This window comes from Rhagoletis zephyria, unplaced genomic scaffold (genome assembly GCF_001687245.7).
Source record: "Rhagoletis zephyria isolate East Lansing unplaced genomic scaffold, Rhagoletis_zephyria_1.1 Rzeph_scaffold_00491, whole genome shotgun sequence".
NCBI lineage: Eukaryota > Metazoa > Arthropoda > Insecta > Diptera > Tephritidae > Rhagoletis > Rhagoletis zephyria.
Window position 1 is genome coordinate 19,328 of NW_016157575.1, and position 25,545 is coordinate 44,872.

The 25,545-nt window shown below is 36.4% G+C and overlaps 1 long non-coding RNA gene across 1 annotated transcript in view; it reads left to right on the forward strand.

The window, feature by feature from the left end:
- The window catches only part of LOC108359927 (uncharacterized), a 48,610-nt gene that overhangs the window by 13,943 nt on the left and 9,122 nt on the right, over window positions 1-25,545 (forward strand). Inside the window, exon 2 of the long non-coding RNA XR_001847018.1 lies at window positions 18,826-18,885. This is a non-coding gene — a long non-coding RNA (uncharacterized LOC108359927). The remainder of the gene's footprint in view (window positions 1-18,825; window positions 18,886-25,545) is intronic.

Below are 25,545 nucleotides of genomic sequence, written 5' to 3' on the forward strand. Positions count from 1 at the left end.
AAATTCCATTTTTAAAAAAAAGTTTTTTGTTAATAATTTTAAAATAGTTAACAATATTAACCTTCCACCATCGAAATATGATTATGAGGATCGAAACGCGTCGATTGCTACCTCTCACGACAAATTTGGACGCAATTGTACGATATAGTTCAGTGTTAGTATATCATGAAAATTTTGTACATTAATCCTTAGGCGCCGCACGCCGCCGCCGCCGCCGCCGCGCCGATATTTCTATGACTCGGCGGCGGCGAGTGAAAAATGACAAAAAACGGCGGCGGCGGCGGCGTGGCTCGGCGGCGTATACCTCTAGTACATTCCCCAACAAAACCCAAAAGTTTGAAATTTGGATGAAAATTTGTTGATTTTTTTTTTTAGTTTTCTACAAAGTTTTAAACATGAGTTTATATGGGTTTTGTTAGAGAATTAACTGTACTTTCTATATAAATAGTGTGAGTGGCAAATATTACTTTGAAATGGGGGTGCTATTGATATGACCGAGACTGTATGTATACTGCTTATGAAATAGCATACTCGTAATAGTTACCCTTCTGGCATCACGTACGGCCGATGCCTATGGCCTAATTGTGTCCCTGTTTTGGGACAAACGCCTTAACCTAACCCCAATATCGAAAATTAAATATTTTCTTAAAATTTTCATAATAATTGCAGAAGTAAGAGATATTTTAATAAAATCGTCGTAAAATCTATCGGTACTTTTTGTAAAGTACAAGAAACGGGTATATTCTTACAAGCAAGTGTCACTTCTGGAATCTACGCTATTTATGGCCTGATTCATAATCAGAATGTAAAACATATCAAACAAAATAAGTAAATACATATTTTAAGTCTATTGGCCAACTCGTTGCCCTAAATTTTAGACTCTTTTGCGAAATTAATTTTCATTGTGTATCTCTTGGAATTTTTGTTACACACCTCAGTGGTGTTTTTATATCAACTATGCACATACTTATGCAGAGTATGTACATAAGGGTGGTTCAAAAATACATGCGAAAGTCGAAATTTTAATGATCTCACCCCCTAGGATTGTTCTATACCGAGCCCAATTTTTTTATTTTGAAATGAAAAAAATATTTAGAGGTCGCTCGAAGTGCTCAAAATTTTCCATGTACTATTTCATATTGGAAAAAAACTTAACTTTTTTTTTGACCACCTTAATGTACATACATTTTTCATTTACACACATATGAACATACATATCTTCCACTTATGTATGTATGTACCTTTTAATAGTTTTTTTTTTATTATTTGTCTTTACCTGTTTATACATTTTGCAGATTTCTAACAAAAATAATTGCTTACATTCATCGCGTATTGTGCTATGCTTTCTTTCGCTCGCTCGCCCAGTTGGCTTCAACTTCATTTTGTGGCATTCGCAATATTTTCGCATACAGTTAATTTCTTTCACTCTTTCAGGTTTGCAAATTTTTCATTTCTTTCTGTCGTCTTCATTTCGTTAGAGACCAACTTGTTTGTTTGTTTTCTCTAAAGATTCAGTTGTTTGCTAAATGTACTGCTCCTGGAATGGTCATTTCTACCTTGCTATGAAGTTTTTATTCTTTGGCTGAAAATATGAGCTTCGAAGGCACATTTATGGCTGTGGCCGATCTTGAATACTCGCTCAATAATCGCATCCTTTGATGAAGGGCAATATAAATAAATGAAATTCGGGGTCGTTTATTTCATAAAATTTTTGTTTTATTTCGGCTTCATTTTTGTAAACAACTTTTTTTTTTATTATTTGTGTATATGTGTATGTACATATGTATTGTTTATTTTCAATATAGCCAACAAGCACTGGTGCTCGTAAATGCCGAGAGGCCTTGTCTTCATTATTTTTACTTTTCGATATGCCTCATCATAGCCTGTCAGTAATAATAATTCGTTTACCTGTGAACAAAACAACTCAATGAAAATAATTAACAAATGCCTTTTGGCTATTGTTAACTTAACGATATTTAAATATACATGTATTTTCGTCGCACATTTATTTATTTATGTTTTTTTTTTTTGATAGACGAGTACCCAACCTCATGAATGCCAATATATCGAGCCCTAATCGCCAAAATAACGTAAGCGACATTTTGTTCAAAATTTTCTTTTTGATGCAGAAATATTCCTAGAGCATCTAGATACATTTTTGCATCAAAAAGAAAATTTTGGAAAAAATGTCGCTTACGTTATTTTGGCGGTTAGGGCTCGATATGTATACTATGTACAGTTGAATGTTTCCATGTGCGTATGCAAACTTTATTATTCAGCTCATATTTTATCAATTTTCTTTTATTAATGATTATAATGGCATTCGATCTCCTCCTTGTTGACCTGTATTTTAATCTTGGAAGAAAAAAACGTCAACAACAAAAATTTCGCTTTTATAAATATATATGTATGTACCTACAGATATGTAAGCAGACAGTGAGATAATATTGGTTCAAGTCAGCAATTAAGGAGTAATTTCATATTTGCTGCATGTACAGTCAGTACAAAAAGTTTCCGTACAGAGATTTTTACAATATTCATGTTAAACAAAAAAAATTTAATTTGTGAATTTTTCGTAAAATTATAATATAAAAAATGGAATGGACAGTGTTTAACGCTGATCATATTTTTATGAGAAGCTGTTTTCCATGCCACTTGCATAATTGAAGCCTTTGTTCATTTTGTCTTATCAAAGGCTAATTTCCTTAAAATTTTCTAGATTTTCTAATGCAATAAGATATGCTTCAATTGAGACAAAAAAAGAATGTCAATTCTCGATTTTATTGTATCAATTCGCGGATCGAGTCGGAGTCAAAAAATCGAGTCGGAAGGGCTCGATTAATCGATCTTGTAGTTCGGATTCGAATTCAGCGACCTAAAATCTATTATAAATGGCTATCCTTGTTTTACCTAATACCAATTTCATGTTAGTGCTATCAAAGCACCAAATGACTTACATATTTATCCGACCTACTGTAGTAGATAGATAGAGAGAACTTGTATTTAAACTCTTTTGGCGAGGAATTATTTTTCTAAAAGGCTAAATAAAACTCAAAATGTCTCACTGCCAAGCAAATATCTGTTTACATCTTCGTTGTACATATACATAAGTACATATATAGATATGTAACTTGTCGACGAGATATTTGCGTTTTTAATTTACTTATTTATTTATTCTCATTCATAAAATTATTTTTAGACTCGTTTATTTGCTTGCCTTTTCATATTTCATTCGCATTTACAAGAATTTGAACCGCATTCATTAAAAATATGCATACGAAAATACAAATTATATGCAAGCTCGCGGAATGCTCATTAGGTCCAAGATAAGTAAAGTCGGAATTTTAATGCTCGTACGCCTTAGGATTCTTCTGTATAAAAAAAAAAAATATACCCCAATTTTTTATTTTGAAATCAAAATATATTTAGTGGTCGCTCAAAGCACTCAAAGTTTTCCATAGATTTTATATCGGGAAGAAAAACAACTTTTCGTGAAAATAGTATGGAATTCTTGAAAATCAATATTTTTCGATCGGAAAACTTTGGTTCTCTCCAGGAGACTTACAGTAACAATTCGCAATTGTTTATTTAACCATTTTTAAATACGAAAGATTTTTTATTATCCCCCAATACATTTTCTGGAATTTTCTAGGGGCTTTGGCTGACCTATAAAATATATTTACTATGAAAAAATGGTTAAATAAATAATTGGGTATCATTATTAGGAATCTCCTGAAGAGCAGTAGAGTTTTCCGGTCGAAAATATTGATTTCTACGAATTCTATACTATTTCATCGAAAAGTTTTTTTTTTCATATAAAATACATGGAAAACTTTGAGCGCTTTGAGCGACCCTAAATATTTTTACAATTTCAAAATAAAAAATTAGTGGTATGTTTGTTTACGGTATAGAACAATCTTAGAGGGTGAGAGCGTAAAAATTCCGACTTTGCTTTTTCCCACATGCATTTTTGGACCACCTTTATGCTCATTAAACCATCGAAATTGGTACTCTATCGTTGATTTGTATACGTAAATTCTAGACTGACTTCTTAGAGAAAAACTACAATAAAAGAAATTTTTCATTCAATATATATATGTAATAGCACTTTGATTATTAAAAAGTAAAGGAAATCGACTGTAGAATTAACACGAATGCAGCAAATATGTAACTGTGCAAAGTGGAATCGGGTCAATGGATATAGAAATTTTTAAAATCGAGTCATCAATGCCAAATGCTTATTAAGAATATTGAAAGAGGTAAAAAGTATTTTCATTTTTTATTCTAAGCTTTTTTCTGCTAGCATTAGGACTGGAAACCAAACATTGAAGAGCGTGCAAGGAAAGCCAGGCTGGCTTTCTCAGCAGCCAAGAGAATGTTGGGCAATAGATAAGGTTCGAAACCAAGAATTATGGTCTGGTGGCCAGCCTTGCTACTTACTTAGTTAAAAATCTAGGCTGAGCTCAAAGCTCAGCAGTCACTAGCGTAACAGGTGCAATGAAATTCTGTTCGAAGGATGTTTTGAACGTCCTTCTTGTCTTATTACCCATAGATATCTTTATCGAAAACTCAGCTGCTAACAGCGCCATCAGACTACGTGCCCTGGGGTTCTGGAAAGAAATACCTTTCGGGCACGGTTCCGTCCTAGACGCACTACCGTCTGAAATTAAGGCGATGCCCACTAACTATATTCTTCCGAAGACCTGGGTTCCAATCCACTTAAACCAACCAACCATGGCTCTGTGTACAGCCGGTGTAAAATGTAAGTGTACACCTTGTAGTAATATAAAATTTGCAATTATTTTCATGAACAATTTTTCTTTTTGCAATGATTGCCGATTTTCGGTCGGTAAAAATTTACTGAGTAGACCAGATTAATATTAAATAGTGAAAGGAAAAAAGGTTAATTGTTGTGTAAGAGAGCACTTTTCTTCGAGATTACGTAATATTATGAGCTCACTAAGTAAAATATCAAACGTCGTGCATGTGCTTTGCATCCGCATTGCAAACCTTGGAAAGATGACTTCATATCAAAATTATTCTTTTGTTTGTTTGAAAAATAGTGCCATTACACATACATATGTACATACATATTTACTAGGCATGTAGATATAAGCAATATGTAGTTGCGCAGCGATGTTCTAAGATATGAAAGCGAAGGCTAATTTGAGATTTCAATTTCAGTGTCTTTGTCTTAACCGCATAGAAATGACACACATACGCCCAAATTTCGTTTTTTAATAATAGCAAATAGCAAAAAATGGGGCTTCTGGCAATATCTAAATATAATTAGATACTTAGTCATATACATATGTATGATTGTGATTACATATCGCACGTTTAATAACATGCAGAATTATTTCAAAATTTAAATTTAATGGGAAACCGAAATCAAAGTTTATTCAATTCATACAGTTGGTATTATAAAAGACAGATGGAAAGACACATATGTATTCGCATCTTTTTTTTTTGAAGTTTATATAATCATCTGTTAGGCTGAAAATATTCTACTTATCAAGCTTATTAATTGTATGATGAAATATCCGAAAACAACAAAGGGGTGTGCTCTCCTAATAAGCTGCAGTGAATGGGTTAGTAATATTAAAAAAAAAAATTCGAGTGTACAGTTTTGTAGCCCATTCAATTTTAGTATAAAGTGCAAATTTCATGTGGTTATTCTTGATTTTTGAAATATTTTTTTTTTTGATGACAGTGTCTTGCATTTTCTTCCATACAAAGTATGTTCGACAAAATATCAAAAGGGTGTGCTATTCAAATGACTCGAAGTGTATATCAAACTTTAAGATCCGACTGTAAATGCCGAAGATAAGACGGAACATGTAAAAAAGACTACCCCAAGGTTCGGCCAAAAAATAAAAACTGGGACCTCGACAAAATACTGTAGACTCAAGGGTGTACGGCGAACTTTTTTCCTTGTAAGGTGGTACGGTTTTGTGAACATTTTTGTCGCACTGGCTTAATCCAAATATTAAGCTCAGGACGTGGAGTCTTTAGACTCGAATGTAACGGGGACAACTTTCATTCCTCAAAGCCATCGACTACATGGTGGCAAATAGGTGGCGTGGTAAGAGGTTGAGAGGTGTTTACAGTGTCAGCCAAGCTGCACTTCAAAGCATTGGTCAGCCTACTTCTAAACTAGTTTGGCATTGCCAGATCGCGCGGCAGTACCCGGTATTGAGGCAGCAGGCAATTTTGTTAAAAATTGTTTACTTATATCAGGTATTCCTTAGGTCGTAACCAGTACCAGCCCACACAAACATTCGGCTATCCAATCCACCATCATAAATGGAGTGAATATTTCGATGGAAGGCATCGAGGTGCTGCAGGTTTGCAAACCTCATGTTGCTTCCAATTTTAGAGGATATGTTTTGCTAGGCATCTGCTTTTATGTGGAATTGCAAATTGGGCACACTTCTGTCGGCACAAACACCAGGCATCTGTGTGCACTCTCAACAGATGTGCCTTCGCTGCTTGGTTATTAAAGCAATATGCAGGAGCATCTAACTCCATTTTTGAGCTGATTTCAGGTATATGACATTCCACCAGTCCTGCATGGACCCTCGATGCCAATTCTATCACCAAAAATGTATGCAGGGTTGCCAAAAGCAGGGGTCAAAAACCGGATAGTACTGTTTTTAGTCTGCTTGTTCGTGTGGTAATAACAAAAAACGAACTATGCTGTGTGTGTGCTCTGTTTAAACATATGTACATACACCACCCCCACATTTGCTTCTCCCTCCCCCCTTCGATCCCCTCGCCGAACTAAACGCCAACTGGCAACCCTGCATGCATGTGATGTGCATACATTTAAGCGTTAACCGATAGCTCATAACGATAAACACACCCGCATTAACGTACGTTTTTCCCCCATTTGGTGGCATCCATTTTTTCAAACCTTTTTGTCTTTTGAATGCTGTACTCCATTTGACCTGACGGAATGTGGAACCGGGAACAAAAATAAATCTGAAATGGAAAGTAAAAGAGCCTATCGAAATAGGTATCTGGGATAATGCACTATCTGCAATAAAATTTTCCAAATATTTTTCCTGCCGGGCACGTCCTTGTCCTTTGTCTGCAAAATACATACAAACATATGTACACACATATTTAAATTGTTACTTACGAAAACATATTTGAAAGCGCTTGCCCATAGCTTTTGTGCAAGTTTGGTTTTATTGATTTACCATTTAACATTTATCTTTGAAGCTTTTCCAATTTTTTTCTAATTTTTTCCTCACCATCTTTTCATCTGCGCGCTCTGTGCTATTTTGCGTATGGATTTCGCTGGTTATGTAAGCGCCATCAGCATGTGGTGCACACTAAAATCTACAAAGTGTACATTTGGTTTGGTCTCCAGGGGTGAAAGCGAACAGATTGTATTGCTTACAAATTACGCACACCGCAAATTTTCCATCGCTTGCATTAAATAATATGTTGTGTGTTTTATGCGTGGCCTTTGTGCTTTCTTTTCGGACAAAAAAAAAACAAGTAATTTTTAAGCAAAAAATAAAACCGACTTCAAATCTCATATAAACATTTAAGAGTACCGTTAATTTCTTCTTAATTTCCAATGATTGAATCTGAACCAAATTATTGTAGTGGGACCACATTAAAAATTTAGAATTATAGAAATCGCTTAACGTGGTCCAAAATTATGAATTAACATACATAAAAAAATGAAAATAAAAAGTCGGTTAAAGGAAAAAAAAACAAATAACAAATATAAAAATGGTTTAAATATAATAAGTTTTCTCAGTCAGGCGTGTCTTTTCTATCCACCAAAAAGACGTAAGCGACATTTTTTTTTCAAAATTTGATGCAAGTGCATCTGGATGCTCCAGGAATACTTCTACACCAAAAAGAAAATTTTGAAAAAAAAATTTCGCTTACGTCTTTTTGGCGGCTAGGGCTTGATATGTACATAACACAAAGAACAATTTTGGTTAAACACGAAAAAATTTTGGCTAAAATTATTTCAAAAGCTTAAGAAATTTGTCCATATTCTTTAGCGTAACGCAACTGCAGGCACAATGACCATGATGAAGACAACTCACACAAAGCACACTCCACAGGGAAGTGTACTAGCGCTCTTTTTGGCCTGTTGGCTTTAAATGAACTATTAGAAAGCTTTACTAAAATTGTTGAATTATCGAACTTTCAATGTTATGGCCTGTATGCAACTCTCAAGAAAACGGTCTAGAAAAAAATTGCCATTATTTCGTGTTTGTGTTCAAGGAATTTTGACATCTGATAGTTCACAGCCTGTTGCGTCACTCTTTCATCAAGAAATAATGGAACATTGGTTGCCTTGTGCTCTTTTTTCACAAAAAAACTTAAGAAAACCGTAGTAGAAAGCGTAGCAAATTTCTTAAGAACTTCGTGCTGCCTTAAGGAAATTTGACTCAAGAAAATTTCTTAGGCATTTCTTGTACGTCATTTTATATGGAGTTTTTGCTTTTCTTGACAGCTGCATACTGGCATTTATATAAGTTTATCGAGCTATCACTGCTTAGTGAATTTGATCGTATTAACGGAGTGTAGCGAGTTATCGAAATTTGTCGATAGCTTTCCAAAACTATGGAGCTATAAAAATTAACCGAGTTATCGAAATTTATAGAGGTATCCAAAGTTTATCGAGTTAGCGATTTATATCACTATATATACATTTTTGAGTTATCGAAATTCATCGAGCCCTCGAAATGCATAGTTATCGATAGAAAGTTATCCAAATTAGTAGCGTTATCGAATTTGTGATTATCGGATTTTAATGTTTTTGAATTCATCGATTATTGAAATTTATTGACAAACTTAAATGTATCGGGTCAATAACAAAGATATAAAAAATTGTAGCCACGATTTAGTTCCAAAATGGAAGCTTTTCCGTTAAGGAATTTTGTACCTCGTACATAAGTTAAACTAAGTTAGAATCCTGCTAAGTTACAAATTCTGTCCAAGGCTCTTAAATAACTAGAAACACGGTCGAATTTCGACTGTAACTGGCACTCCTATAGTATAATAAAAAGGCTTCAAATTTTTATGAACCATTTTTTATTGTTTTTTTATATTTTTATTTTTTTATTTTTTTTTAAACACTGCACAAAGTTTGAAACCTGGTTTCCTCCCGGTTTTTGGCGAAGAATAAACTAAATTTATATAAAGAAATAGCTAAAATTAAAAAACACAAAATAAATTGCTAAGACAATATGCGGTGCGCTTATAATTTTTGGTACGGGATGTCATTCTCATAGGGAGCATAACTACAACTTCTTGATAGGATTTATTGATAAAGGATACTGAAGCCAATAAATGAGTTCATAATCATACAAATTCCTTTATTGATCAAACGTTTATAGATAGCGAATTTTGTATACTATTATTTTAATTACTTAAATATAAAGCATATTTACTTAAACATAGATATCTTTGCTTCCACAGCATTCAAATCGTTAATTATGCTGCAATATAAGCTGTAGCGTAACTTATATAACTTGCATGTTCGACTTTTATGTGCATACATATGTATGTGCATTCGTATAGCCGAAAACCAACTATCAGATCCTGTCCTTTCACTCAAACTTATGCAATTTTGCCATGCCGCAGCCATTCTCATCTTCCAACGCACACACACACACACACAGTGTGCGTCATTTAGTCAGTTATCATCAGTTCGTCACCTTCACGCAAATTGCAAATATCCTTCAACTACTTAACAACGACTGTAGCTCACATATCCTGTTGCTTGCGACCAACTTGCTGCAATAACATAGGCATACATACATACATACATACATACATATGTACATTTTCCACTGACGCACCGTCCAAATTGCTGTTTTGCCGTTGTTGGTTGCTTATGTCAACTTTCTTTTTGCATATTTATTTCGTTTATAATTTTCTCCGTTTTATTATTTCATAATTTTTTGCATTCACTTTGCCATTTTTTGCTACAACGCTGTTTTTTCCTTTGTGTTTCGTCTTTGTTTCGTCTTTGTGTTGTTTTTGTTTTTTTTTCACTGCAATTTGTTAAAAATCAATAGCTGTGTGTACGCGCAGCCGATTGCTCGTGTGGCATGATGGGCGCAAGATTTGTGTGTAAAACGCACAACAGGCATATCAGCAAGGAAGGCCCATTTGGTACATTTTTTCGTTTGTCTTGCATTCGCTTGCTTGGTGGCTCAATGATGTAAATTGCATTTTTTATATGTCTGTGTTTGTTTTTGCACTACGCTTGACTCCTTCGCCTGCCTCTTGTATGGCGCTTTCGTTTGATTGAAAGTCGTTGTACGCACTCATCGTTCACTATTTTGTTGTTGTTGTATATTTTTTTAATTGTATCCACTCTCCCTCCCCTCCCCTCTCAGCGCACTCACTTTTAAGCAGCCTCTTATTCATTCGCTCGCTCGCCAAACAAAATTTCTTCGCGAACTATCGCTAACCAGGACGTCGACTGTTGTATGTACATGCTCGCACAAGGATGCATTTGTATGAACAAGTGTGGGTATTTGTATTAATGCAGTAAGCTCAGCCGACTCACAGAAACTGTCGATGAGAAAATTTAATTTCGTTGCTGCCTACCACCCCATCGAGTGTGCCCGGTTACGCGTTGCACTATGCACGTTGTTGTTGCTGTTTGTTTTTGTATTATGTATTTGCTAGAGCTTCAGGTGTTGCTCGCCACCGTGCGTTTACTCGTGCAACAAATTTACTTTGAACTTGAAGCAGTAAATATGTAGTAGATGTAAAAGTTGTAGTTGAGTGCAGGCAGGCCCCCCACTGCTGGTACGCCATGGCGTATGAGTAACTTAATTCGATTTTTCTGTTCGGCTCGCAAACAAAGTAACGATTGGTGCAAGCCATTAAGTAAAACGGAGTAGATGTGTTGGATGTGGAAACCCTAGCTATGTAGCCTACCAGCTAGCTGACCTTTCATCTTATTTCATTTCCAATTAATTAACGTGCATTCGGCCTATCCAACGCATATTCCTATTTAATTCAATAATACGTACACTTACGTACATTAGGGTGGTCCAATAACAGTAAAGTCGAAATTGTAATGCTCTCACCCCCTGGGATTGTTCTATATATTTTTTTTTTATTTTGAAATCAAAAAATATTTAAGATGTCGCTCAAAGTTTTCCATGTATTTTTAAATATATGGGGAAAAAACTTTTCGTAGAAATGGTATAGAATTCTTGAAAATCAATGTTTTTCATTCGGAAAACTCCTGGTTCTCTTCAGGAGACTAAAAATAATAATACCCAATTATTTGTTTAACCATTTCTTAATACAAACGATTTTTTATTAGTCCCCGTTTTGCATTTTTCGGGGTTTTTGTGGGTTTTGGCGGACCTATAAATTATAGTTCCCATAAAAATATGGTTAAATAAACAATTGGGTATTATTACTGGGAATCTTCTGCAGATAAACAGATAGAAAAATATTGATTTTTAAGGATTCTATACCATTTCCGACTTTACTTTTTCCATATGCATTTTTGGACTACCCTAACGTACATACATATGCACCTAGTATGTAGTTGCGCGCATTCAGTCGCACATACACACATATTAAGCTGCGTAGATGGTACCTACTAGGGTGATTCAATAAGACCGCCGACTTTTTTTATAAATAAACCACCAAAATGATTTTTATTTTATCATGTTTTTTTTAGCCGTTGCAATATACATATGTATGTATGAAACACGATATTAGTTAAATGCCCACCGGGACTCCTCTGGCAACATAGGATGCGCATACATATAAGAATTTTTCATAACTTTTTGGCATAGTTCGGGTTGTATATCAATTATTACGGAATCGTCTCGAGATTATTGTCATGGACCATAATTTTCACCTAGCCCAGAAAAAAAAAAATCGAATGGTGTTCGACCTTGTTGTTTCGTTGTTACCGGCATCATTGTCGAAGAAGTGCGCTCCGATAACTTTGCCAGTTCAAAAACCACACTAAAGAGTTACTCACCATAGTCAGTCCAAATGGTCTCTGGGCTTAATTCAGTCCAATTTTATAAGCGCGTAAACACTTTGTTCCACAGCAGCTGTGGGTGGTGCCACTTTTTACACCGACCCAGTTTATTCGAATTTCTGCATCGAACAGCTGATTGTTGACTCAGATGATCGGTTATGTTGACCGAAAAAATCGCACAATGCGCAGAATGCAATTATTGAATTTACGCGTTTTTCAACTGAGTATCGCTCCATGACTAAATATTTTGTAAGACAATTGAAAGACAGCAGGCAAGACAGTTTAAAAGATTTTTGGCCCCATGCATTGAAATTGAGGTTAAGCTCCGGCTCGATTTTCAATATAAATTCTGTACTTGAGCTCACTTCTTCACTGCAAAAAATGAGTCTGAGCCTAAGCTCACTCTTTATGAATAAGGCTCATTGTTTACTCTCTCCTGAAAGCTCCCTTGCCAATTTTCATTGTGAAAATCCTTTTAGAGAGAAAGCACTTGTATATCATTCTGCCCGCGCCGCTCCAATTGTCGCAATGGCCGAGTGAGCAAAGCATTGGTGTGCCATTCGAGAGATCCGTGGTTCAAGTCCTCGATTATTTTATTTACCTAATTTTTAGAAACTTATTTAATTTTTCCTATTTTTAATTTAATTTTTAGAAACTTGTATTCTTCTCTCTTCTTATTTTTTTTTAAATTTTGTTTTAACTTTTAGATTTTATTATTTTTAAAAATATTATTTTTTATTTCATTTAATTTTTATTAAATTTTTAAACTCATTTCTTTCCTTTTTAATTTAATATTCTTTTAATTTTAAAATGATCAATTTTATTTTAAAAATTAAAACATTTTTTTTATGCATTAGTTTTTAAACTTATTGCTAAGAGACAAAAAAATAACGCTAACTCCTTTTTGTCTTACGAAAGATTTTTGTCTCCACAAATCAGAAATTATTGCTGTCAAAGATCTGCATCACCCTTGAAGTACCCTATACCTACATACATATATACATTAGGGTGGATCGACAAAAAAAGTTTTTCCAGTCCACCCCTAGGATTAAAGATATTTTGAAGGCGATCGGAAAGTTTTTTTTTTTTGCCACGCCCCCCCGATGGGCTATTTACTTTTTTTGACACTACGTCGCCATTTTAAGTCCGATTTTAATGAGCCGTACACCGTTGTTCATGGCTTGGACCACAATTCTTACCTTAATCATTTTTTACTCCGAGTTCAAATTCTAGTAGTGACTGTCGGTATCTCGTTTCACATCATACCTAAGTTCCAATTTTTTTCTGACGAAAAGGCCTTTTGAACTCCAAGCCATGAACAACGGTGTACGGCTCATTAAAATCGGACTTAAAATGGCGACGTAGTGTCAAAAAAAGTAAATAGCCCATCGGGGGCCGTGGCAAAAAAAAAATAATTTTTTTTTGCGATCGCCTTCAAAATATCTTTAATCCTAGGGGTGGACTGGAAAAACTTTTTTTTTGTATGGGGACCGATCCGCACTAATGTACATATGTATGTATGTATGTATGTTCATAACATATGCGCAAACCTGTATGAAGCGTAAAACGCACCAATATAGCAATGGTTGTGTGCTTACTACCCTGGATCTGAGCCTCAGCAAGTTGCCTAGTTACGCGGTCAGGGCGGTGGCGCCAATTCGGTTCTCTATACTCCCTATGAATAATTGCATGCGTGGCTGCACCTTGGCAACTGCAGTATATTGCGTATATAAGAACGTACAGATGCAAATGCAAGCACAAGCTAACAAATACAGATATCTCCAGCGGTGAGGTAGGCGTATGTATTCCTTGCACCGTGTCAAGCAGCGCAGCAGTGCATGGAAAGAGTGAGCAGGTCGCAGTTGCTATGCCAAGAGTTGGGCATATAGCGTTGTTTTCACTGATTCTTAACATTTTACCGTTACGTTTTCGCGCGCATGTAAATCAAGAAAAAAAAACACTGGAGGTAAACTCCTTCAATAAAAAATACCATTGTTTTTTTTTTCTCCAAATTCCAGAACGCCAACGTAACTGTATGTATTTTTTGCAAGTGTAAACGATTTGCCTGCATCTGTATTTGAAATTATTTTATGTGAACTCCAGCCAAAAAAATCTTACAATTTCCACCGTAAATTACCCAATTATAATAGAAATATTAAACAAAACTAAAGTATTTGGTTTCAGGCGATGTAACCGTTACTGGTCGAATGGGTATTTCATGAAATAAAATCCTTTTTGACAGGCTAGAGGATTTGAATTTATCCGAGGTAAGGCATGCAGCATGCTTGTTGTAGGTGGAGCCTAAAATCCGCATACCACCCTGTTGGTAATGAGCGCATAATTCAACGCCAATACCTGGTCAATATAAACATAAGTATAGCCTCGGCTTGCTGGTGATGGGATCACTGTCGCCATTTAAGTATTCGAAAATCTGAATCTGCTGGAGAATTTGCCGTTTCATCTCAAATCATTGTCTAAAAAATTCTACCAAAACAACCACCAGCTCTAAAATTTGTCTTGAAGTACAGTTCCAAGATCAATAACACAATGCCTCCAGAGAGATCTATGCTACCGTAAGACTTGCATACCAACTTCCCCACGGCTTTAAGTCTGGTGGCTGTTTTGAACGCGTATTCTTGGATATTAGGTCCCAGTGCTGCTGTCAGTATAGTCATCTTCGTAAGCAGTAAGTTCAGTTGGTCTTCCTTCCACTTTCTTTAGTTGCTTTTTGAACACCAGCAGTCATAATACATACATAGTGGTGGTAGTAGTGTCCGGAAAGTGTACCCAGAAACTTCTGACGATCAGCATGCTGCTTATCCTGTCGTCGTCACACCGTGTATATTTTCTTACTCAGAGACATTCCTCATTCCCGATGACCACCACTTGCCCTTGAAAGCGTATCGACAGTTGAGTGGAAGATCGACCTATCGCTTCAAAAACGTCCTATCTCAGCTGCCGATATATTGAATTTACATTAAAACAGGACGTTCTTGAATCAAATTTTGAGATAGGACGTTCTTGAGCCCCTGTTCTTAGATAGGGCGTTTCGAACCGGCTGCCAGGATAGATTGATCTTCCACTCAGCCGTCGATATGTAAAAATATACACGTAACAAATTAAAAGTCATCCGTTTGACGTAATGTTCTGCACAGTGAAAAATTCAGTTGCCGCCCCAACAAAATTTAAAAACTTAATATAATAATGAAGACAAGAATAAAGATAAAGTAAGGATGCAGATGAGGATAGCAATTAAGAACAAAAAAATAAAGATAAAGAGATAAAACTGAAGATTATGGGCTGGTGTCTCCAACTCAACTTAGTTTAGCCAATTTTTTAAGACTTAGTCAAAAATAAGCTGTGTAAAAGGTAGGTTAACTTTTGACTTAAGTCCAGCCATATGATTTGCTCAACTCTCCTCACCTCACCAAAACTCAACTCAACACAATTCACCTTAACTAACCTCAATTCAACTCACCCCAGCGAAGCAAATCACAAATAAAATTCATTCCTTGATTTGTGATTATGTTATGTTATTTTATGTTATGTTAAGTTCAGTAGATCGAAACATGCAACTATTACGGTTATTAAATGATTAAGAAATGAATCAAGATAAGTTTCACTTCCGTAGCTCGACCCAGAGGAACTTAAAAAAAGTTCGCAGTACACCCCTGAGTCTAAAGTATTTTGACACAAGCTTAATGATTTTCAGCAAGCTTTAATTTACTGACATTTGAGTGGTATCTTAGGGAGACAAGAACTGAGATTTGATGGATACGTACTAGAAACTGCCTGCAACTTAAAGGAAACTATGTTCGACCGTTTTTTACCTCTCGTACGTTCAAAGTTTGAGCTTCGAACAATTTAAGGAAATATAAATTTTTTTCCTTTAAAGCTAAGTACTCTACTAACTGCCTTCAAATATTCGACCAACCACTATTTATTGTTCTAATCCATAAAGTAGACCATCTTAAACTATCCGATGTGTATCTAGCCAAGCATACATATGCAAGTATGTAAATATGTACAAATATGCATTCAAACTCCATGGGTTATGAGGCGTAGGACAGTTTTATAGCCACAAAGCTTCCCGCCCTCATTCCACCAGGTGCCATCACATTTATGTATGTATGTACGAGAACATGTTTATAATCCCATGTGTTTATGTTGTGGCATTTGGTGGTTAGGTGCTGGGTACTCTGCTGGGTGAAGCCATCGTCTTTGCATGCCAATGCAAACTAAAAGCGGATGCTTATGTAGATGTTAGGCGTATAGTTTGTTGGTCTGTCGGTCCTTTCGTCACACTCTATGCAGGTTACGTTGGTATGTAGTGCACTTTGTGTCCTTGTTTTGTTACTTCCATTATGCCTGCCACTGCTTCTGTTGCACCGTACATATGCATGTACATATGTATGTATGTATATTGTTGGTTTCGCGTAACGCGTTTAATGAAATTCCTGCTGCTGCTGCTGCTGCTGCTGCTGCAGCCACCATTACCACCATCACTGTTGCATTGGTATGTAGTGTAGGGTCCTTTCTGGTTTGCGTGTGGACTCGATTCGCTTTCGCGAATCACGTTCGCGTACTCGCTCTTTCGATCCCGTCCAGTTCCTTGTTTGCTTGTTGACTATATGTATTTTGTTGTTGTAGTACAGCTTCCTCAACTGCCCTGCATCGTAGCGACGGCTGTTAGTTTTGTGCGCTGTGGCTTACATTTGCTTTTCACACTGGGCAAAATGTCCGGAATAGTAACCGTATTGTATTAGTGGTAGTGCTTGCTACCCAAGTTGCCTTTGTCCTTTCGCTATGCTCTTGATTTCAGTCATTCATTGCAAGCCCGTCACAGTTGGCAAACGAATGGCGGAATGTATGCCGCGTTGATCGTTTGTTACGTTGCTTAGGCGGTTATTATGTACGATAGCAGGTCGTACATTTGGCCGGGCTGTGTTGTGTTGCCTATATTGTCCGGGTATCGGTTGCGCTTTGGGTCGGTCATTTGGTGGCTGCAAAGTCCTTTAGCCGCCACTTCGCATGCATGTTCGCAGTTCAATGCATCACCTACACTCAGTTGCGTTCGCGCTGCTGGTATTTATGTAGTTTTGGTTTGCAGCATTCTGCTGCAACTACTTGGTTTAGTTTGTTTTAGTTTGCTTCAGTGTTTAGTTTTGGTTATTTTGCTGTCGGTGCACTTCTCGCTGCGCCACTCAGCTTTTCGTTTGTGAGGCTGAAAGCTTTATATAGCGCATGCATAAATCTATGTATATGCGCATATATGAGAACCATCAAGTATGTATATATAGCCCGCGACAAAAAGATAGCACCTCAACATTTTGAACAGTTCAGACGATTTATCTTTTGTTTGTTTAATTTTCATTGTTTTTTTTTATATAAAAGTATAGATAGCCCTTTATTTAAGAAACACAATATATGTATCTAAATTAAAATTTCAGACTTTGTATAAAAATTTTTAAAATTCCACAAACTTTTCATCCCATATCCAAGCATTTTAATTCTAACTTCTAGCATAATTTTTGGTACGCAGTTTCATCGCTTATTGAAATCTGTTGTAATTAAGTGCCAGTTTGAAGTTGCTACAAAATTGCTTTGATTTTTGTAAATTTTTTTTTTTGCTGACGGTATAACGCATTTTCTTCCATACAAAGTAATTTTTTATATGGAAACGAGTGCATAACATCAGACAAAAATTTTCAAAAATCAGCGCAATTTTTAGCAACTTGAACCTGGCACTTTAGTACAGTAGATTTTCATAAGCTATGTATAAAACTGCATTAAAAAAATTAATTTAGAAGTTCTAATTAAAATACTTGGAATTGAGATCAAAAGTTTGTGGAATTTTTAAAATTTTTGTACAAGATGTAGATATGGACCTGAACTTTAATAAAACGGTAATAAATCTTAAAAAAGTAAGAGAAAAGTAGTAAAAACTGGTAAAATGTTGATGTGCTATCTTTTGTCGTGGGCTGTGCATAGCTACATACATATATTTCCATACATCCTTTACACTTTCTCCACATAATTGAAACTTCTCTGTACTATATTGTAAGTATGCTCGGTGAAGAGTTGATACAGATTTATATACATAAAATCATAAACCAACACACACAAGCAGGTATGAATTCGAGTGTTCGCTTTTGCATATAATGCCCGAGTCATGCGTGCTTACATATATCCTCCACGGGAATTTTCGATTTTTTTAAACAACTTGCTTTTCTTCACTTAATTACAAGCGCCATTTTGCCTACATCTTAAATTTTTGCGTCGGTAATTTTCTGCCGATTCTTATGTATCCTATTTAAATTTCCTCCGCAGTTCGCGAATTTAGTCTGCCTTATTGCCTACCTCTTGGGCGCGTCTCTATGTCGAATTTCGCGCGTTGCTCACACGTACATATGTACATACATTTATATGTATACATATGTGTATGCACATATGTATCTACTGTCAAATTCTGTTTGTTAATGTTTAGGGACTTTCTTTTAATTATAATAGTAGCTACATATGTAGCCGAGGGGCGACCGCTTTTTAGAAAAAAATTTTTTTTTGTTTTTAATTTTTTGATGTTGCGTTGAACCGGGCTTGTGAACAACCCATTCTCTGCGGCCGTAAAATTCATTTAATTGAGTTATATATTATATAAGTTATACGTGTTACTTATTCCTATAGGAGTTTGCTCCAACTTCACAAAATTATTTTTTTACAGTGGGTTCAGATTACCATTTTCCTTACTGTTAAATTGTATGTACTAAGTTTAACTGATTTTTATGGCGTTTTTTTTTAATTGCAAATTTTTTTCCTTTCAGGTAAGTTTGCAGTCGTGTTAAACATTCCGAGAAAAAACCACAGATTTTTTGTAAATAATTGTGAGTATATTTCAGTTTTTAAAAAGTTATAATAAAACTTCAAACATATTTTATATGGACATACTTATGGCCCTTAGACTGCCTCATGCTTCGTAAAAAAAAATTCCTTTCCCTTAGCGAGTTATAAAATTAGGCCAATTTGATGAGTATCACAAATACATATAGTTCAATTGCTTTCGTGAAACCGGCAGTTAGAATAATATCGAGCGTAAGCGACATTTTTTTCAAAATTTTCTTTTTGATGCAGAAATGTATCTGGAAGCTCTAGGAATATTTCTGCATCAAAAAGAAAATTTTGAAAAAAATGTCGCTTACGTTATTTTGGGGGTTAGGGCCGATATAGTCATTAAAGAATTTGCATACACGTTTTTTTTTTTTGGGAATTCTGCAGATGTTATAAAACATTTAATTTTTTGATGCATTCTGTACAATTTCGTAAAGCAGAATTTTATGAAAATATTAATAACTCAAATATTTCTTATCTAATTTTAATTACAAATTTTTTAAAATTATTTTTAAAAAACTTCGACGCAGATTTTTTAATCGCCCATTTTCATATTGTCTAATTTCATGTATTAAAAATTACCCCTAAACGTAAACAAGGTTAGGTGAGGTTGTCGTGGCTATCTTCTCCCAAGACTTTCTCAGGCGACCAGGAGAGAAATCCACTCGTGGTTCTGATTAAAGACATAAACTTCGCGTAAGCGATTTTGACCGAGACCAAAATAGCACGCCAGTCGTTTCTCTTCTGTGCTAACTGACGCCAATTGGAAATGCCAAGTGAAACTAAGTTCTTCTTTACTTGGTCTTTCCATCGCTGTGGGCGCCTACCTCTTCCTCTGCTTCCACCAGCGGGTTCTAAGTTGAATACTTTCAGAGCTGGAGCGTCGGTGTCCATTCGAACGACATTGCCAAGCCAGCGGAGCCGCTGTATTTTAATTCGCTGCACTATGTCCATGTCGTTGCAAAGCTCACATAGCTCATCGCACATCGTCTACGGTACTCGCGTAAAGGCCCGTAAATCTTCCGCTAAATCTTTCTCTCGAATACTCCGAGAGCCACCTCATTGGATTTTGTCAATGGTCATGCTTCTGCGCCATGATTTCAAGGAGAAGCTCATGCAATTCCTCGTTACAAGCTGTTCCAAGCTCCAAATCCGGGAGAAGCTTATACTAGGTTTACATATAAATAGATTATCTTCATTTTCGAGCTTAACTCCCTAATCTGTAATTAGTTAGAAAAAGAGATTAACCATACAAAATTCGTCTCTTCGTCTTCGATTAAACCGATAACTTTTCGGTGTCCAACCTAGTTTTATCGATAAATTTTTGCGAAGAAGAGGGGAAATGCCAAATGTAAAAGTAAACACAAATTGATGCTAGCAAAGAAAATAGGTTGGTAAAGGTATTTTTATTAAAATAATTAATTAAAATATATTTAAATTGCTTGATTTAGCAGAAAAAAGTGATCACGGTGACACAGAGAAGAACATAGCTTTTCCTTGAGATGTGAGAATGACAAGCACCACAAATTTGAAGGCTAATAATCTGAGATTTACCTGTGTAAACGGGGTGATTAAAAAACGAGCTTTGTTTGAGATTATATTTATCTGCAAACGCACTTTTACTCCAGAGTAGAGTCGTCTGCGGACTATCTTAGTGTCTTACAATCTAAGTAAACAGTAGTAAAATATGCTTCCCTCTGGTTTAGGTGCATGCCTGTGACAAGACGCCCGATCACCATCTACTCTGACAGACAGGTTGCTTACAAATCTTTATAGTGCACCAATAACTCCTTGAAGGTAGCAATTGAAGACTGATAGTTAGACTTGGCTATGCGAATGTACATACATATGTACCTGGATTCCTCGGACACTACATCGCGGGCGAACTGGCAAGATAGAGAACTAATTAGTTAACCCAAAATGCGGGCATCTCGCTATCTTCGAGCAAGCTCTGCATAAGTGTTGTAGTTGTTGTAAAAAGTTAGTCTTATTCAGCCTTTTTTGCTACTAGTCCACAGACTAGCGCCCAGTATAAGTGTTTGATTTATTTTTCCCTACAAACTTTGACTTTTTCCGCTTTCGACGCTTAATCCTTTCCCTTGTTATTGTAGCTCGCTTATGCTTATGCGCTCGATTTTTTCCACCACCTTTTTTGTTTTGTTTTTTAAAGCACGGCAGTTCTTTATTTGTCTTTGCTCCTGTTCTACTTATTTCTGTTGCTGTGTTTCATTTTTTTGTGCGTGCATGCGTGCAAAGCTGCGACTATTCCTGCTTTCGGAGCTTCCACCCCCACCCACCACCTACATATAAAGATGCTTTATGCTTTGTATGCTTTTCATTTTCTTTGCTCTATTTTTCGGTGCCATTTATGCGCTCGTCACTCAACTCGAAAGGCACTTTAATAAGTATGTATGTATGTATGCATGTTTATGTGGCTTGTTGCTGCTGCTTTTATTTGCACGACTGCTGCTGCTGCCGCTAACGTCAATATGTTGTTGTGTGGTTGCTGTTGTTCTGGTTTTCACTCCCATTTTTGTTGGTTGTTGTTGTTATTGCTGCTCCATGCCATGGCCTCGACGTAGTCATCGTCGAAGGACATTTCAGTATTGTCGGCGCATTCGAGTTGGGGAGTCGAAAATTTACAGGCGATAAAGTTGCGCGCGGAATGCTCTTCAACGTTCTGGGCTACACTTGCTTGGATGCATTTTTATGCTTTTGCTACATTTTTTGAGCAACCATACATATGTATGTGCATACACAGGCGCACTGGGCGCATTGTTGTGTTGTAGTATTGCATGCAACGCGATTCGCTGCATTTTTTGGCATTTCGGGTCGTCGCTCGAGTAGCAAGCGACAGCGACAACAAAAAGTTGGGAAGGCAAATGTGGGTGGAGGAGACGAAGTGATGAGTGAGAGAAAGATGTAACACTAAGATTTTCATGGTATTTTATTTTTTCTTCTGCGTTGCATAGGCCTTATCCTCTCGCTAGACACCGTGTGCATATCCTGGCTGGCCGGTCGGTCGTCTCACGGAGGCAGGCACATGCATGCGCCTCACGTCCGCTTGTGCACTTAACCGCGCACACAAATGCATACCTTCTCATGTAAATGCGTGCCAAGTACGGCGAGGGTGTGTGTGTGTGTGCTGCTGCAATATATTCGCCTTGTCAAAAATTTCGTGGTTTCATTTTAACATATTATTTATTTATGAGCCTTGCTAGACTAGACCCCTCACTCAACCACCAACCTGCATACCTCCACACTCCTCTTACCCACAAAAAAAAAACAAACCCGACCTTCTCATCTCCCTTCCTCCCTTCTGTGACACTTCTAGTCTTCCCTTTTCTGTTTGCACATTTTAACTTAACCCGACCTGCTGCTCCTACTCGGTATCTCATATCACTTTTGCCGCCACCACTTTTTTATGAACCTTTGTCCGCCCACAGTTGTTGGCTTTGCATTTGCAGCAGTCAGTTGTTGTTGCAACGTCAAGTAGCACTGAAGGATATCGCAGGACAAAAATATATACGCCAGAAACGCGCAGTAATAATAATAATTGTAATATGTACAACAAAAAACGACGCAAATACGAAGAGGAAGGAAGAAGTAGAACAAGCAGCAGCAAGTAGACAGCGAAAGCATTCTATACAAAACTGAAAAAAATAATAATAGCAATAAATAGCGAAATTTTAAGCGGCAAGCAAAAGAAAAAAAAAAAACAAAAACTATTAAGAAAACGAAAAGCAAAAACAAAAAAATATGGTACGAAAATTGTGCGAATATTTTTTGGGTGTGGCAGATTCGTGTTGCCCGTGCCTGCCTGCCTGTCAGCTAGTCAGTCAGCCTGCTTGACTTGCTTTTTGTCGACTCTGTTGTGAGCCGCGTCCATTCTTCGTTATTATCCTGCTGTCACTTGTTAGTTGCTGTGTGCGCGAGTTGGTGGACGCCGCCGCGTTTTGTTGCTCCTCGTGTCTACGCAAATTCATTTTTGTATTTCGCTTCGAATTCCTGTCGTCGCCCGTGTGTGTGTGTGTGTGTGTGTGTGCCTGCGTGCACCAATGAAGAAACTTCAAGTGTTTTTTGTGACTTGGTTGCAGTGAAAAACTCAAGTGGCTGCTACTAATGTGATTGGTATTAAAGGCAATTATGGAAAAACATCATGAAATTTTGCGAGAATTGTTTTGAATATCTGCAATGGGAAAAATTAATATAAAAAGTTATAAAAACAAACAATCAAATAAAGGGTTGCATAAATAAACATACACAAGTATTTGAAGCGAAACGCATGAACTTAAATATATACGTACATACATATGTACATAGGTGAAAATATTGAAATTGAACAAACCAAGCCCAGCGATGCTGCTTAGATGTAAGTATTGAAAAACTAAGTTTTTATTAAATTTATGACCGTAGTTAAACTTTATCTTAATTAAATGAGAGTCGGAGTAGAAGAAATTTGAATACGCTGTTCTTGATGTTACCCTTCATCTACCACTTAAATGTGCCAAGCCGCCTCCTAAGTTCAAAAGGTTCCTGGTAGCCACTTTGCCCTTCTCTGATCTAGACCGTACCAGAAAGAAAAGTTCGCCGTACACACCCGAGTCTTAAGTTTGCATTTTTTTTTACCAAACACAGTCGGATCCTAAAGTATGATATATAGATATATTTTTTTTTATTTCAAAGTTAATTGACCTCATTTACTCCGTTCTAGTACTTACCCACCGGATCTCAGTTCCTACCACCCTAACGTACCACCACTCTAATGTCAGTAAATTAAAGCCCACCAAATATCTTTAAACTTTAGCCAAGGAAGCATGTATTATGATTATTTCAGTAGAACTAGTCAGAAAAATGTTAAAACGCAACCCTGCGTTTGGTAAAAAAAAGTGAAATCGAAGTTATCAACTCTTCAATTCGATTTCTTAGAAAAGTTTTATGTATCCAGTTTTGTACTCCATTCATGAACAAAATTTATTTTTATGTGGCAAAAAATGAGCAACATCCAGGCGAAAAAATTTCCAAAAATCAACGTTACTTTTTAGGGACTTGGAACTTGCAATTTTTTATACTAAATTGGCTATACAAAACTACATACTAAAATCTTTTCGAATCATCTGTTAGGCTTAAAAAAAAAACACTTTTTTGAGAAGGAAAATGAAAGATTGGCGAAAGAACCCACGTACAGGACGAACCGATAAATCTGGCTTCGACAAGAAAAGATCCGAGGAACTCATTTTTTTGGAATCCGCTCTACTTAGGCAAGTGAGTGGAATTATAACAGATGGGATGGGAGATGCTTGATGGGAAGATGTGCTGCCGCTCTGATTGAGTTTGAAAGAGTAGGACACTCACTATTTCACCATCACCTCTTTGTTTGTCTGGCGGACTTAAGCGAAACCGGTATTTATGAGCTCTCGCGCTTTACTAACATAACCACCTGGTTATACTTCCAAATAGGTGAACGGATGGGATCGAATGCGAGCTCCCATACGGTACATACAACGCGACCAACGCGCCTATATGTATGTGCCTCTCACCTACATTGAACTCATGCAGCGACTTCAACCTAACCTCACCTTGGTTAGCTGGTTTAAAGTGATTATTCCTCGATGCATTTTATTTTTGTAAACTGAATAAAAATATAATCACATAAGCTGATATCCCACAATGTTATAATTATTTCCAGTATCATATACATAGATAGTTCAGAAGTTGAAAATCATGACAAATAATTAAATGAGTTAAGTTTATAGCAAACAGTTCTCATTGTGCACTCATTACATTTTCATTTGTTGTGTATCCCTGAAACATATCGCGCTGAGCACTCTTGTCTTCTCCAACTTCTCGCAGTTAATCCAACTGAGTTTCGCTTTTTTTTGCTGCCAGAACTCCAGTTTTCAGCAGCTGTACAAATGTATGTATGTACAATCGTATATGTATTCCAATTTCAAAGAAGTAAGTATGTATAGTGAAAAAGTTTTATAATATTCTCAGCAATTTTACGTGTAAATATTTCGTTGCCTGGTCTTCGCCCCGCCCACCCTTTCTCTGTACGCTTTTCAGCCCAACCACAAAATGCTATATTTCGTACTCATCGTCACAGTCGTTTTTGGTTTACACATTGGCTGATAGATATATTCTGTATCCTTTTTGCTACCACCGCAAGTTGCGACCCAAACCTTCGTCCACATTAGCACACACACACACACACACATACATATGTATATGCTAAACTGACTTTAACTCAACACTTGCCAGTCACGTTAGTGCAATAATAAATAAATCCTTTTCGCTTGCTCTGCTCTTTACGTACTCTATAAGTATGTATAGTTGTACATTAGGTTGCATCACTATATACTAAAAAAAAACTCGGTATAATTTTTCCATCAGAATTTATTATATTTTAACACCCACCAAAAAATATTTCGGAAAAATGTTAGCTTTAACGTTAGCTGGGAAAATGCCTCCAAAAATTTAGTTTTTATACCCGAGCGCACTTGTGCACAAGGGTATATTAATTTTGTTCACATAACGGTTGTTTGTAACAGCCAAAACGAATCGAGATAGATATAGACAAATGTATACATAAATGATCAGGATGAAAAAAGAAATCGATTAAGCCATGTCTGTCTGTCCGTCCGTCTGTCCGTCTG